The sequence below is a fragment of the Camellia sinensis genome, chromosome 5 (assembly GCF_055761805.1).
Source record: "Camellia sinensis isolate YWXY chromosome 5, ASM5576180v1, whole genome shotgun sequence".
NCBI classification, from domain to species: Eukaryota; Viridiplantae; Streptophyta; class Magnoliopsida; order Ericales; family Theaceae; genus Camellia; species Camellia sinensis.
This window is the reverse complement of record NC_138965.1, coordinates 95069467-95082896: the sequence shown is the minus strand read 5'-3', so window position 1 is coordinate 95082896 and position 13430 is coordinate 95069467.

Genomic DNA, 13430 nt, shown 5'->3' with positions numbered 1-13430 from the left:
GAACTACGTAAGCCTTGATTCCCATTTTCGGGATACGTACGCAACTTCATTCCGAAGTCCAGCCATAAACATTTCCAAATCAACTTTGTCCATGTGATCATGTTGGTCATCTCTGTCTATTCTGCATTCAAGAGCTCGGTTGTGATCTCTAGTGCAGTGCTATTCAGACTAGGGGCAACTTTCCAATTGCTGGATCCGGGGTTGTACATCTCAGTGATAGATCTCGAGCGTGTCCAGTTGTGATCCATATCGAAAATGGTTTTGAAAAGTTTTAATAAAAGTTGATTTTGTTCAAATTAATCTTTTTATGACTTAGATCATTTTTGGACCAAACGGAAAATTTTCAGTACCCACAACCTTAAATTACATTGATTTCAGTACAGAGTTCTCCTACTCTTGAATACAAATTGAAGTTGCTTTTTATTACATTCATAAAGAAAACTTGAAAGTACTGATTAAAGCAAATAAATTCGGGGCATAGTCAGGTGTTCCTGCGTCCCCTTCCAGAGCTTGTGGAAGCCTCTGATGCCAAAATAGGCCCAGCCTATGCTTCTTCATCGAGCCAAGCTATGCACCCATCGGAGAGGGTGCAACTGAAAGTGGGAGCGGGGGCCAGAAGCTCTCTCATCCTCCATACTGTGGCATACCGAGCCAGATGTGAGCCTTGGATTGGAAATGCAGTAGGGTACTCTATTCCCTCTTCCGGGCAAGTCTGATCATGTCCAAATTGGCGCCGGATTCGGAACGGGAAGTAAAAGACGCAGTGTGTCAGGCTAATCAGCTGAATACCCGATTGCCTAGACATATTGTAGCTCATCGCCGGTAGATTAAGCCAGGGGCAGTGCCAAGCAATGTTGACGGCAGATAGGCTACACATTCATTCGCACCACCATCCCTCATCTAGGGCGTCAACTAGTCATTGTCAGAAGAAATAGCCACGAGCTGAATATGCTGGGCATGAGTCCATCACTCTCAACTTGCCCATCAACCACATCTGGGGAAGGATGAAAAATGAGAGATTAAAGAATAGAGAGGTGTACATGGAGAGAAAAGTGAGAAAAGGGCTTTGAGAGAAAAACCGAGCCTGAGGGTTGAGTGATGTGAGGAATACACATGTGAGTAGGGAGGGAAACACTACCTGCAGCAGTAGTGGGCTCCCCGCGAATCTAGCCATCTCCCGACGATGGAAGGCATCCAAACCCATCAGTGTCTCAGTTAGCGTCATGGCAATACAACTCTTACCCTCTTTTAAACCTTGGGCAGCCTCAATCAAACGGACGCTAGACCCTCCGGAGCTTGGGGCAAGCAAGAAATGAGACAACATGCACAGACAGAGGGCGTGTCGCCGAAAACCCTACCAGTGATGGTCGCCGCGGTCACCGGCGTCAGAAAATCGATGAATCAAGCTGGGGATGTCCAACTCCCCATCGCGAATCAAAGACCGAGCATCATGTGAAGTAAGCCCACACATCCGTCCTAGAGCTTGGACGTGGCCAAAACGGAATTGGGGCAAGATCTCTTCCTCACGCTCGGACTCCATCAAAGCTTAGAAGTCTTCGAAAGTGGGACACATCTCTTGTCTGCCAAAGCTAAAAACATGAGTTACTGGATTTCAACACCTTGCCGCGGCATGGAGGAACGGAAAACGCAGCGGGGTGCGGCTCAACGTGAATAGTGCATTTATTTCGAAACCTCGGAAGTTCAACTTTTTCGAGCCATCCAAGTTTGCAATCCAATTCGTGAGGTTTTGGACAAGAAATGCTTCCAATTAGGGGAGAAATGGAGTTCAAATGAGGGAACCATGAAGCTGGAACCTTTATAGAAGATAGAGCATTGAGTGGAGGACAGATGGCAGAAATCTAGAGATTCCCAGAAAAATTGGCCGGCCGGCCAGTTCAAGTAGCCGACCGACCACCTTAACTGGCCAGCCGACCACTTATGTGGTTCACAGGAGCAAAAAGTGGCCAGCAATGGCTATAAGTGGCCGGCAGCCATTGTTTGTCCCCAGCTGATTTGTCTTAGTTTGTCCATGTGCTGGGAGTGCTAAAAAATCTGTGTTTTGTTCCACTCTGGACGCGTTCTGCTGTGGTTTTGGCGACTTGTCCTTAAGTTTGTCACTTTGTTTTTCGAGTTGTTAATCTTGGTTTATTGAGTTGTTATCAAGTTGTTGAGTTTTGTTTATCAAGTTGTTAAGTTTTTCTTATCGAGTTTTTGAGCTTTGCTTATCGAGTTGTTGTAATTTGTTTATCGAATCATTGTCTTGCTTATTGAGTTATTCTTTAAGTTGTTTTGTTTTGCTTGTTGTGTCGATTCACTACCTGACTTTGTAATAAACAAATGTTCAACTTCCATCAATCTCATTTTTGCGCAAAATGGTGCGATGCGAATGCTTAGAATACAAATGCAACACTTTTTGAACAAAAAAGTTGTTTTCATTCCATCATGTTTTCTCTTTACAAAAGTACAAAATTTTAAAGAAAATAAAATTGCTTAAGGTTGTACAATCTGCTAATACTAAAGTGAAAAGAGAAATAAAGCAACAAGCAAGAGTGTCTGAATCGGTGCCATCCAACTCAAGACTGAGAGGCCCTTTTCACCCTCTTCCACACTTGAGAGGACTCTGGAGCATCGTCAGTGTCAGCACCACTGTCTGAGCCAGAGTCGTCTCCACTCTCGTCCTCGGAGCCCTCATCAGCTGACTCTGACTGAGGACTTGTTGCCTCCTCATCCTCAATGGACTCGTCATTATCACCATGTCTGGTAGGCCTCTGGCATCTCCCTCGGCTGTGTGCTGCTCGAGGTGGTACTGAAGGTCCTGCCGCCACTCCTGCTGGGCCACCTAATGGAGCTGATGTCTCGAAAAGGACCTGAAAAGAAGAAGGAGTTTGTTAGAAGGTATTAATTGCGATATATGGCAGATGCAGTATATTAGATGCAAGAGTTGATGTGCTATGAGCAGTAAATGATTGCAGTATGTGTAAGTTGTGAGCAGTGTATAGGAACAATGTATTAATGCAGTGTTTTAGTGCAAAGTATCAGATCAGCATAGTACGGAACTGTGTAAATGTTAATGCATTAGCGGAGAGTTTCAGGGCATGAAATGCAAATTGAAGAAAGATTACCAGGATCCTGTAAAGGTTGAGTAGATCCAGGCTCCTCTGCGTCATCTCTGTCAATGAAGCTACTAAGTCAAGCGCCTGTCCTGTGTACTCAATCGGTGCCTGCAAGCGCATTGAAGAGATTAGTATTCTACAAGGCATAATTGAAATGAAGTAAATATGCAAAATGTAAAGTTTGGTACATACCGGGGTCCGACCTCTAACTTTAGCAAGTGCATGACCGGCCGGTGCAGGCTCGATGGGGATCTGGCAAGTCTCCCAAGAACGTCTCCAGTAACTCAGTGATATAGGCAAGTCTGGCCACCCGGCACTTTGTCTGGTGGTGGGCATCTCCTTAGCTCTGCATCTCTGTGCTCGAGACCTACTCGTCGAGGGGGTACCCGCCACTCTAACCCTGCTCGACGAAGCAGTAGCAACTGTCCTCCATGTGGGAGCGCGAGCACCTGCTAACGGAGGCATGAGGTATTCCTCGATGTAGGCTGTGTAGTCCCCCTCCTCAATGAATCGATCAGTATCCATGCCCTGCATAACATCAATGAGCTCTTGGGGGGAGATACTCCATGTGCTCCACATGGATGGTGAAGGTGGCAAAGGGATCGACTGAAACTCTAAGCCCAATGTTTGGCGCCTGAAGCACTGTCCAAGAAACCAAGCTCAGCCCACCGATCCCTCGAACAAGATCTGGAATCGGCAGGCGCCCCAGGCTCCAGCGAAATGGAATCAGGCGAACTCTGGCATCACCTCCCAGGGCTACCATGTAATCTGCAGACAACAAGTGGATTAGTTGCCAATAGATATACAAAATGAAGTAACGCTAAAAGCGAAGAGAAAACTGTGAGTTTTGAATTACCTCAGCTAGTCTCACTGTGTCAAAAAACTGGCGCAGATAGGGAAGAGTCTCTCGGGCCCTCGGTTGGCACCGGTCGTTGTAGCGACATGAGTAAGGTACATCCGAAGGTGTCTCAACCTCTAGCTTAGGTGCAAGCAATGGGAAGTAAGCGTATACCCACAGCTATGAAAAACAGAAGGGTGGCAATGAAAATACAACATACAGATAATCCAGAAAGTAGAGTATGATGCAGTGTGCAGAAATTACAAGTGCATAACAGAAATGAGACTGTGTGTGCAGTGTGCAGTGTGTGCAGAAAGTGCAAAGCAGAAAGCACATCAGGAATGTAAAGCTGAAAATTAAAGCATACCTCCCAGGCTCTCCAGTAGCCGCCTACTCTGTTCCCGCTCCTGCGGGAGACCGAGCTCATATAGCAATAAAGAGTGGCGAGGACGGCGCCTCCCCAATCGTAGTGCCGCACCTGGGACAGGTCCACTAAGGCGCTCAGTAAATACAGCCCCACAGTGTTCGACCTGTTGGTGAACAGAGTCGTGCCAAAAAGGAACATGAGAAAACCACGAGCGTACTGCTCCGTCTCTGCAATCGTCGTGGGCTCTCTTTCTCTGAAGTGGTCGACAAACCAAGTATACCAGACAGAGCCTAATGCGCGATAAATGGGCGGATGTACTCCCAATAAGTAGGTCCAAACTGCCTCCCACTCACTCATATCGGCGTCATATGGGATCGGCTGGCCTCCCACCTCAAGGCCTGTCAACATCGCAAAGTCGAACGGGGTCATAGTCATATCCCCCATGGTAGAGAAATGGAAGGAGTTGGTGGTGTCCTACCATCTCTCTACTAATGCACCCAAGACGGTCCTACGCCCAAAGAGATGCGAGAGTCCCGTACAGAACAGGCCGAACCCTGCCTCGTCTATGATTTGCTGGACACCACCAGGGAGCTCCAGGTACCACTCCCTCGCCGTGGTGGCCCCGTACCCGCGGGTGAAGCGGGAGTCAACCTGCATGGATGAGCAGAAATACGGTATGTACAAATGTTCAGAATGAGCAGAAGTATAGTATGAAAATGTTCAGAATGAGCAGAAATGCAGCATGTGAGTTGTGTTCAGAATGAGCAGAAATGCAACATATGAGTTGTGTTCAGAATGAGCAGATATGCAACATGTGAGTTATGTTCAGAATGAGCAGAAATGCAGCATGTGAGTTGTATTCAGAATGAACAAAAATGTAGCATGTGAGTTGTGTTTAGAATGAGCAGAGATGCAGTGTGTGAGCTGTGTTCAGAATGAGCAGAGATGCAGTGTGTGAGCTGTGGTCAGAATGAGCAGAAGTGTTGTGTATGTAAATGTGTTCAGAATAAACAGACGAAATACAGAGTAAAAGCATGAATTGTGCAAGAAATGTAAAGTGCATCGCAGAAAATGCGAGAGTGCAGTATGTACCTCGGGAACGTAGTGAGACATGTGAGACTCTGGCTCCCGTAGCAAGAGATCTGCGGGCGCACGCCGCACAAATTCAGTAAAGTGATGCACCGTGCTCGGCGGTGACACGTGTACCTCAGGGTGGTAGGCCGCTGGATCAAATGGTCAAACTCGGGGCAGCAACGGGACATGCTCTGGCTCTCCCTCCATCCCCGGAGGACCCCCTTCGTGGGGCGCATCATCTGCTATCTACAAAGAGGGTGAAAGATAGGCAAAAATGGGCAAAAATAAGCAAAATGCAAAAAGTCAACCAAAAGTCAACTCGCGGGAAAAGAAAAAGTCAAAAAGTCAAAGCCCGGGAAAAGGGCGCCAAACTCAAGTCAAAGTTGAGAGAAATATACCTCGAATGGTGAAAATTGAGAAAAAGGCTCCGAAAAAAACTTTTGTTCGGTTCAAAACGAAGAGAATCGAAAGTTTTTTGCGAATCAACTTCGCGAGGGTGTTGGACTATATGTATAAAGTGTGGATCTGAGAGAGAAAAAGTGCCTAAGAGCAAGGAGAAAGGTTTTTCGGCAATGGACGTGTGTACAAAAGTGATTTGGTGTTGTGTTTTTAAAGACCCGTGCGTTGAAAGACCAAACTGCCCCGATTTTTCCTAAACTGGCCGATCGGCCAATTTTTGTGGTCGGCCGTCCACTAAAGTGGCCGACAGTTGAGAAAAATGGCCGGCAAGGTTGAAAAGTGGCTGGCAGGTGTCCAGTGTTCTCTCTGAGTGTTTTCAGACTGTTTTGAGACCCTGGTTCCCAAGAAAGTGCAAGAAGAGCCCACTTTTTTAGCTCAAAATGTTTCTGTGGAAGTTTCAACTCATGTCTACAATGCGTAGCTTATCGTTAGTTGGCACACACGAGGTGTATCCTTTTAGAGTACACTATAACCCCTCCGAGAGGTAAATCGGAGGTCATGACTGAGTCGGTCTTGTTAAGATGTGCATTTCTTCATTGAGCATATTGCATTGAATATGCATTGATTGTTGTGCACGGATTAGTTATGCACGTTTCCATTGCATTGTTATGCACCGCTTCGCTCACATTGTTATGCACCGCTTCTACTTGCATTGTTATGCATCGTTCGTTGCATTATTATGCACCGTTCATTGCATTGTTATGCACCGATTCACTTGCATTGTTATGCATGTCTCCCTTGTGTTGTTATACACAGCTTCACTCGTATTGTTATGCACTACTTCTACTTGCATTGTTATGCACTTTCCATTTGCATTGTTATGCACCGTTTCACTTGCATTGTTATGCACCGTTTCACTTGCACATTGCATATGCACGTGTTTATGGAGATTATATCTTGATGTAATGTGAAACATGTGTTTCTATTATATTGTACCTGTCAAACTTTCCTTTTTGTGCAGGCACGATATTGTATATACGGTTCACTTGAAGTTGGTAAAACCAGACGATATTGTATGTATGGTTCATTCAGAGAAGTTCTGGTTTAGTTTGACTGCTATCTATCACACATGTTCGCGTTTGACACGCGTTCGGTTACTCTTCTCCTTTCGTATTTGACATGTGTTTGGACATACCTTTCTCCACTCGCGTTTGATGCGCGTTTGGACGTACCTTTCTCCACTCGCGTTTGACATGCGTTTGGACGTACCTTTCTCCTTTCGCATTTGACACGCGTCTGGATGCCTTTTTCCTCTTGCGTTTGACACGCGTTTGGATGACTGAGCTTTCTTGCGCCCTCTCCTTTCGCATTTGATACGCTAGGAGATGTCTCGTTTAAGACTTTGGGTGTTCCCGCCAATCGCTTTGAACCTTCCCCATGTGAGGCGCTGTGAAGATTGGTTAATTTTCTTACATCTTTTCTGCATGAAGTGTAGTTTGGTCTGTAATTCCCGCGCGTGGCGTGTTTACTTTCTTATGTACAAGTTTGCTGTAGCATTTCTTTGCATAACATTTGCATCTAGATGTTTCTTTACAGCCCTCTTTGCATAATCATAAGTTATGTTCTGCATTGTGCATGTCATTTGCATTTTGCCCCTACCTGCAGGCACACCTATTTTGTTACCTTGCCTGTTTGTCTAAGTCTTAGGCCATGTCAAAAATGGGTTGTCTCTGGGCTTTGACATTTACTCTCGTCATTTCATGACTTCCGAGTTCTGTCAAAGAGGGGCAACTGTAGACACCCAATTTTTTACCAACCTCAAGACTCAGACGTCATCATTTGTGCAAGACCTTCGAGCACCCGAAGGTCTCGACTGAGTGCCTTGTCTTTGAGCCTCTTAACACTTTATTTTTTGGCCTTGTTTTTGGTGCCAACCCTTGTTGCCTCTTGCCTTGGGGAAAGGAGGGCCTTGCCGGCCACTTGTGGCACTTGCCGGCCACTTTTCTCCCTTGTAGGCCACTTTAAGTGGCCGGTCGGCTAGAGGAAGTGGCCAGCCGGCCACTTAATTGGCTGGCGGCCACTTTTTCTTCTTTTTAGATAGTTGTAGATCTTTTGAGCCAGTTGTGGCTCACTGAATTCATCGGATTGAGCAAGCCTTTTAGCTTGCTTGGCCTATATAAGGGGAGCTTCCTCCCCCTTGAGAGGGGTTCAGCATTTTCCAGAGCAAAAATATCTCCTTCTCTCTAGAGTTCTCACCCTCTCTCTATATTTTGTGCTTAGAAGTGTTATTTCTTCACACTTTTGCACACAAACACCTAGTCAAACACCATAACTTTGGAGCTGAGGTACCTTGGAGCTTGTTTTGAGGTCTTAGCATTGGTTTTGGTCCAAAATTGTTGCTGAAGTTGCTGTCTTCTTGCTGTGCTACAAGGGTAAACTTCTTCTCCTCTTAAGCTTGCTTGTTGTATACTAGTGTAAGCCACCTTTGCATGCTTATTTTGGCCTAGTTTTCAAATACAAAAAACTCTGTTTTTAAGTGTTTAAGATGGTTGTTTAAGGCTTTGTGGGAATTGGGGGTGTTTCACCCCCTTATATGCCTTATTTGCTAAGCTTTTGAGCCATTCTCTCTAAGCTTTTGATTATTCCCTTGCATGGCTTTTCTACCACTAAAACTCAGAGGAATTTCAGTGGTAAAAAGTTGCTCTTGTGGTCCAAAATAGGAGGGGGTGATCCCCTTCCCTTTCTGTCTTGCTTGTATGCATTGTTGGCCTCATACTTGAGCATGCTCTTTTACTCTTTTGTGACTTAGCTCAAGCTTGTTTTTGAGACTTGTTGGACTTGCCTTAGATCTATTTTTGGTTGGTTTGGTCATTGGTTGCTTGCTTCTTACACTTGTAGCGTAATTCTTGCAAATTAGCCTTGTATGCTTAATGCTTTGGTCCATTATTCTAGCATGTATTGGCTCATCTCCAACATGTTTTTGGTGTTATTTTGACATGCCTTAACTCTGATTTTGGTTGGTGGAGTCACCTCTTGCTTGGTTCTTGCACATGTAGTATAATCTTCTTTGTTGGCCTAGTATGCATCATGCTTCATACTTCTAATCCTAGCTTGTATTAGCTCTATCTTAGCATGCTTTTACCATTATTTTAGCATGCCTTAGCTCTATTTTGGGTGGTCTTGGCCATGTGAGACTTGTTGTGCATGGTTGTAGTTTAAGTGGCTTTCACTAGCTTTGAGTTTAAAAAAGCCTCCTGCATGCCTTACTTGTGATTGCATGCCTTAGCCTCATTTCTCACATGATTTCAGTGTGTATAGCATAGTCACACTCTCACATATTCCACTCTTTAATAGCTCTTGTGAGTTGTGCCCTATGCCTCGTTTATGAGCCAATACGTATGCATGCTTGCCTAGGCTTTTGGGCTGCTATCTCAACATGTTTTGGTCTTTGTTTGGGCCTAATTGAGCTCTGTCCATGGCTGGTTTAATCATTTGTGCCATGTATTGTATGCCTCTTGTGTAGTGCCCCTTATTAGCCTTGTGCCTTAGGCCTCCTAACATGCCTTGTTTGTGATGTTTATGTGATATGGCATCATTAAACACATAATTTTAGAGCATATAGCCTTGTTAAACTCTCATGTTTATCACTCTTTAATTGTGTTTAAGAGTTGTGCCCTTATGCCTTGTTGATGAGTCAATGCATGAACATCATTTGCTTGCCTTTCATGCTATCATTTCAGAGCATTTTGGCCATTGTCTTGGCATGCATGAGGTCTGTCTAGGGCTGGTTTAGTCCATTGAGCATTGTATTGTATAGCCCTAGTGTTGTGTACTTCACTAGCTTTAATGCTTAAGGACCCTAACATGCTATACCTGTGTTGTTTGCATGATATGTCATCATTTGGCATATGATTTCAGTGCTTGTACCTCTGTCATGCTCTCATATATGTCACTCTTTCAATGTGTTTGAAAATTAAGCTTTGTGCCTTGCTTGCGAGCAAACGAATGAGCATGCGTTCCTTGCTTTTTGTGCCTAAATCTTAGTGTGTATTGGCCATTGTTTTGGAGCATCTTAGATCTGTCCATATGTGGTTTGATCACTTGAGCATTGTAGTGCATGCCTCATGTGTAATGTACTTCATTAGCTTTGATGCCTTAGCTCCTAAACATGTCTTGCATGCATTGCTTGCATGATAGAATCTTGTGCATGCCACTTTAGCATTGATAGATAGGCAAGTTGTATGCATCGCATTGTGTTTGGATTGGATGTTAATCCAAACACAAGGAATGTGGCACGTTTCATACTCAAAGTGATGAAACGTGTTGCGTTTCTTGGTCGCCAAACCTCTTGATCATGCATGATAGAGACAGAGGCTCTTATGTGTTGTTTGTGCATTCACTAACATTGTGCGAGCTTGGCTCTTTGGCCATCATGCATTGAGATGCGTGATTGATGGTTTGAGAGTCGAGTACTACGCTCTTTTGAGCTTGAGAAATGATAAGGAGAGTGGTTGTACACACATTTCCTTGTAAATGCATTGCTGTACCTTTGTTGATCTTTGTTGCAGCAAAATTGAGGTTCTGGAAAAGGAAGTGGCTGGCCGGCCATTTGCACTAGCCTGCCGGGCAGTTGTAGTGGCCTGTCGGCCAGTTGTAGTAGCGTGCCGACCAGTTGAAGTGGCCGGCCGGCCACTTGCAGCAAATTTTTCCAAAATTCTCCTATTTTGAGGCAGATGCAACCTAAAAGTGTATTCGATGCTCCGAGGTCACCGCGAGTGCAAACAGAGACAACTTATGGCAAGGCGATGCATTTCCGGGTGAAGTAAACCGAGCATGCATATCTCCCTCCCCTCGAGGCCATTTTAACTGCTTTATTTAGCTAGTTAGTTTGTCGTTTTTGTAATTAATTAGTTAATGTATTTAGCTAATTTAATTCATTATTGTAATATTCTAATTAGCTTAGCATAGCTAGTTTCAATTTGGTTTGTAATTAATTAGCTTAGCATAATTAATTAATTGATCTATAATAAGTAGCTTAGCTTAGCTCTTATTTATTCGGACCCTCCGTCGAGAGGGCAAATGTTGTAATAAGTGTGCGTGCGTGTATACATGTCTTCCAGCCCCCACTTCTTTCTCCCTTTTACTTATCAGCTTTTGATGGTTAGTTTAAAGCATAGTTTGATTTGCATACCTTATGCTTGCATGCGTGCATCATTCATTTGTTTTGCATGCACCGGGCTCGGCGCATCATACAAACTGTATCGTATTTCAATACACTTTCTTGAATACGTGTTTAACAGCATGTTATCAATTGTTGCATTCATATGCCATCTTAGAATAATCGAGCCTATTTAGTTGCATTTTGCATGTTTTGCATTAGGCATCTTAACATAACTAGGATCATGCATTGATTTCTAACTAGTTTTCTTTTTTTGGCTCAGAGTACACTGTAAATGTTTATGCTTTAGCATACTACATGAGATGTGTATGTTGCCATGTTAGCATGCTTGCCATGAGGCTATTTGCTTAACTGCTATAACTGCATGAATGCCTGTGGATGAAGGCTTCATTACTTGAATTGGAACAATTCACCGAAATGTGAGTTTTAAGCCCACTTGAAGTGGCAAATCATCATGTTTTAAGCCCACCTTGTTTGGTGGCAAATTCACGCTTTAGCCTACTTGCGAGAAGCCATTCCAAACCATTTTCGAAAAACAAGCATGAGATGTTTTGTTCCAAATTGAGTGATTTTGTCTATACTTGTATGTTGTGCGCATTACGTAGTAAGTTAGCTAAATAACTGGAATAATAACACATATAGCGACCTCGGTCTTTTCTCTTTAAATTATTGTATCCGGACTTAGGTTCCGTGGATCCTGTCATTACTTATTGGTTGTTGTTGTCCTTTAATCTCTTAGTATTTGAATTATAGGTTGTGTTGGGCGGGTCTGTTACAGGTTGGTTGATTTTAGATGCCAATAGGTGATGCCCAGATTTTGGTCTTCACGCTCGAGCGTAAGTTTTAACGCTCGAGCGGTCCCTTCGTTGTTGCTTCTCCGCTCGAGCAGGAATTTTGACGCTCGAGCGTGATTTTTCATCTCCCAGTATTTTGCTCTGCAGTTCTTCAGCTCGAACGGTAGTTTTTACGCTCGAGCGTGATCCCTTGTTTTTGCTTCTCCGCTCGAGCGGGGAGTTTGACGCTCGAGCGGGTGCCAGCGCCTGCAAAACTTCTGGAAGGGTGCAATCGACGCTCGAGCGGCTTTCTTCACGCTCGAGCATGATTCTGTGTCTTACGCTCGAGCGGGGCTTTCTACGCTCGAGCGTAGAGTCGATTATATCAGTCCGTGATTTCACTTTTTGGATCACTTTTTGACCTACCTTTTCTTTCTTAACCTTTAAAAACCGCCATTTGAGAGTTTCTCTCTCTACTCTCACCTTCTCTCTAAGATTTGATCTATTCCTTGTGGTCTTCTACCCTAGTTCCTTTGGAAGAAAGGTAGAGCTTCACGAGATCTTTCTTTTAATCTGAAAAAGAGAGGATTTGGAGCACTTTGGATTTTGGGTCATCATCTCCATCTTCTCTATTTTAGTTGTGATCTTCAAGGTAGGGATTTCCTACTCTATTCTATAAGCTGTGTTCTAAGTTTTGGTATTTTAAGATGTTGAGGTCACTTAGATAATTTTGGGAAAAACCCTAGTTGTATTAATTAATTAATTTGTAAAATTAATTTAAGGGAATTGGGGAATTTGGTTAAATTCATGAAATTGATGAATTCATAGATTAAATGGTGTAGTTGGATGATTTAAATCACTCACCTATTAAATTGTTGATATATTTATTTCCAGTCTAGAAATAACTGTTTTGGGCTATCGGTGGAGGATAGTCGTGATTGTTGTAGACATTGCATGTGGATTAGGAATAACTGAAACTAATCACATTGGTTAAGTCATTAATTTTGACTATTGAATTAATACTGAAAATACGTGTATTGGTTGAGCATTGCATTTGCATATTGTGTGGGAGGAGATAGGGGATGTACTCCACGGTTTAGGGGAAGATAGGGGATGGACCTCTAAACCGGATTTTTGTTTGGGAGGAGATAGGGGATGGACTCCATTAGCACCATTTTTATGTGTGCTTATTATATTGAAGTGTTTTTACATGATTATTGATACAGCACTAAAATGTGTATCAAATGGGAAGTATGAAGTGTTTTGATATGAGCATGAGTCTCATTTGTTTTGTTGATATTGGAAGTAATGTGATTATGATATATAATTCACTGTTGTAAGTTTGGCCAGGTTCTGAGCCATGTTGATAATAATGGAAAGTGAAATGTGTCTTAGACATTAGTGTCATGAGACTGTTTAATAATAAAATTGATTATCTTGATTAACCATCTATTGAATGCTATAGCTTTATTCAATGCTTATATTTGGTTTAGTATTTTTCTACTGGGCTGTGGCTCACCCTTTATGGGAACATCATTTTCAGGTTCAGGTGATAAGCTACCTCCACGGACTTAGCCTGGAAGGATTTGATGTTTGGGATTTTGAAGACTTGTCTTTAGTTATATGTTTTATTTTGTTATTTTTGGGATTTCATGTAAACATTCAAGCCTAGGGCTTAACTTGTAAA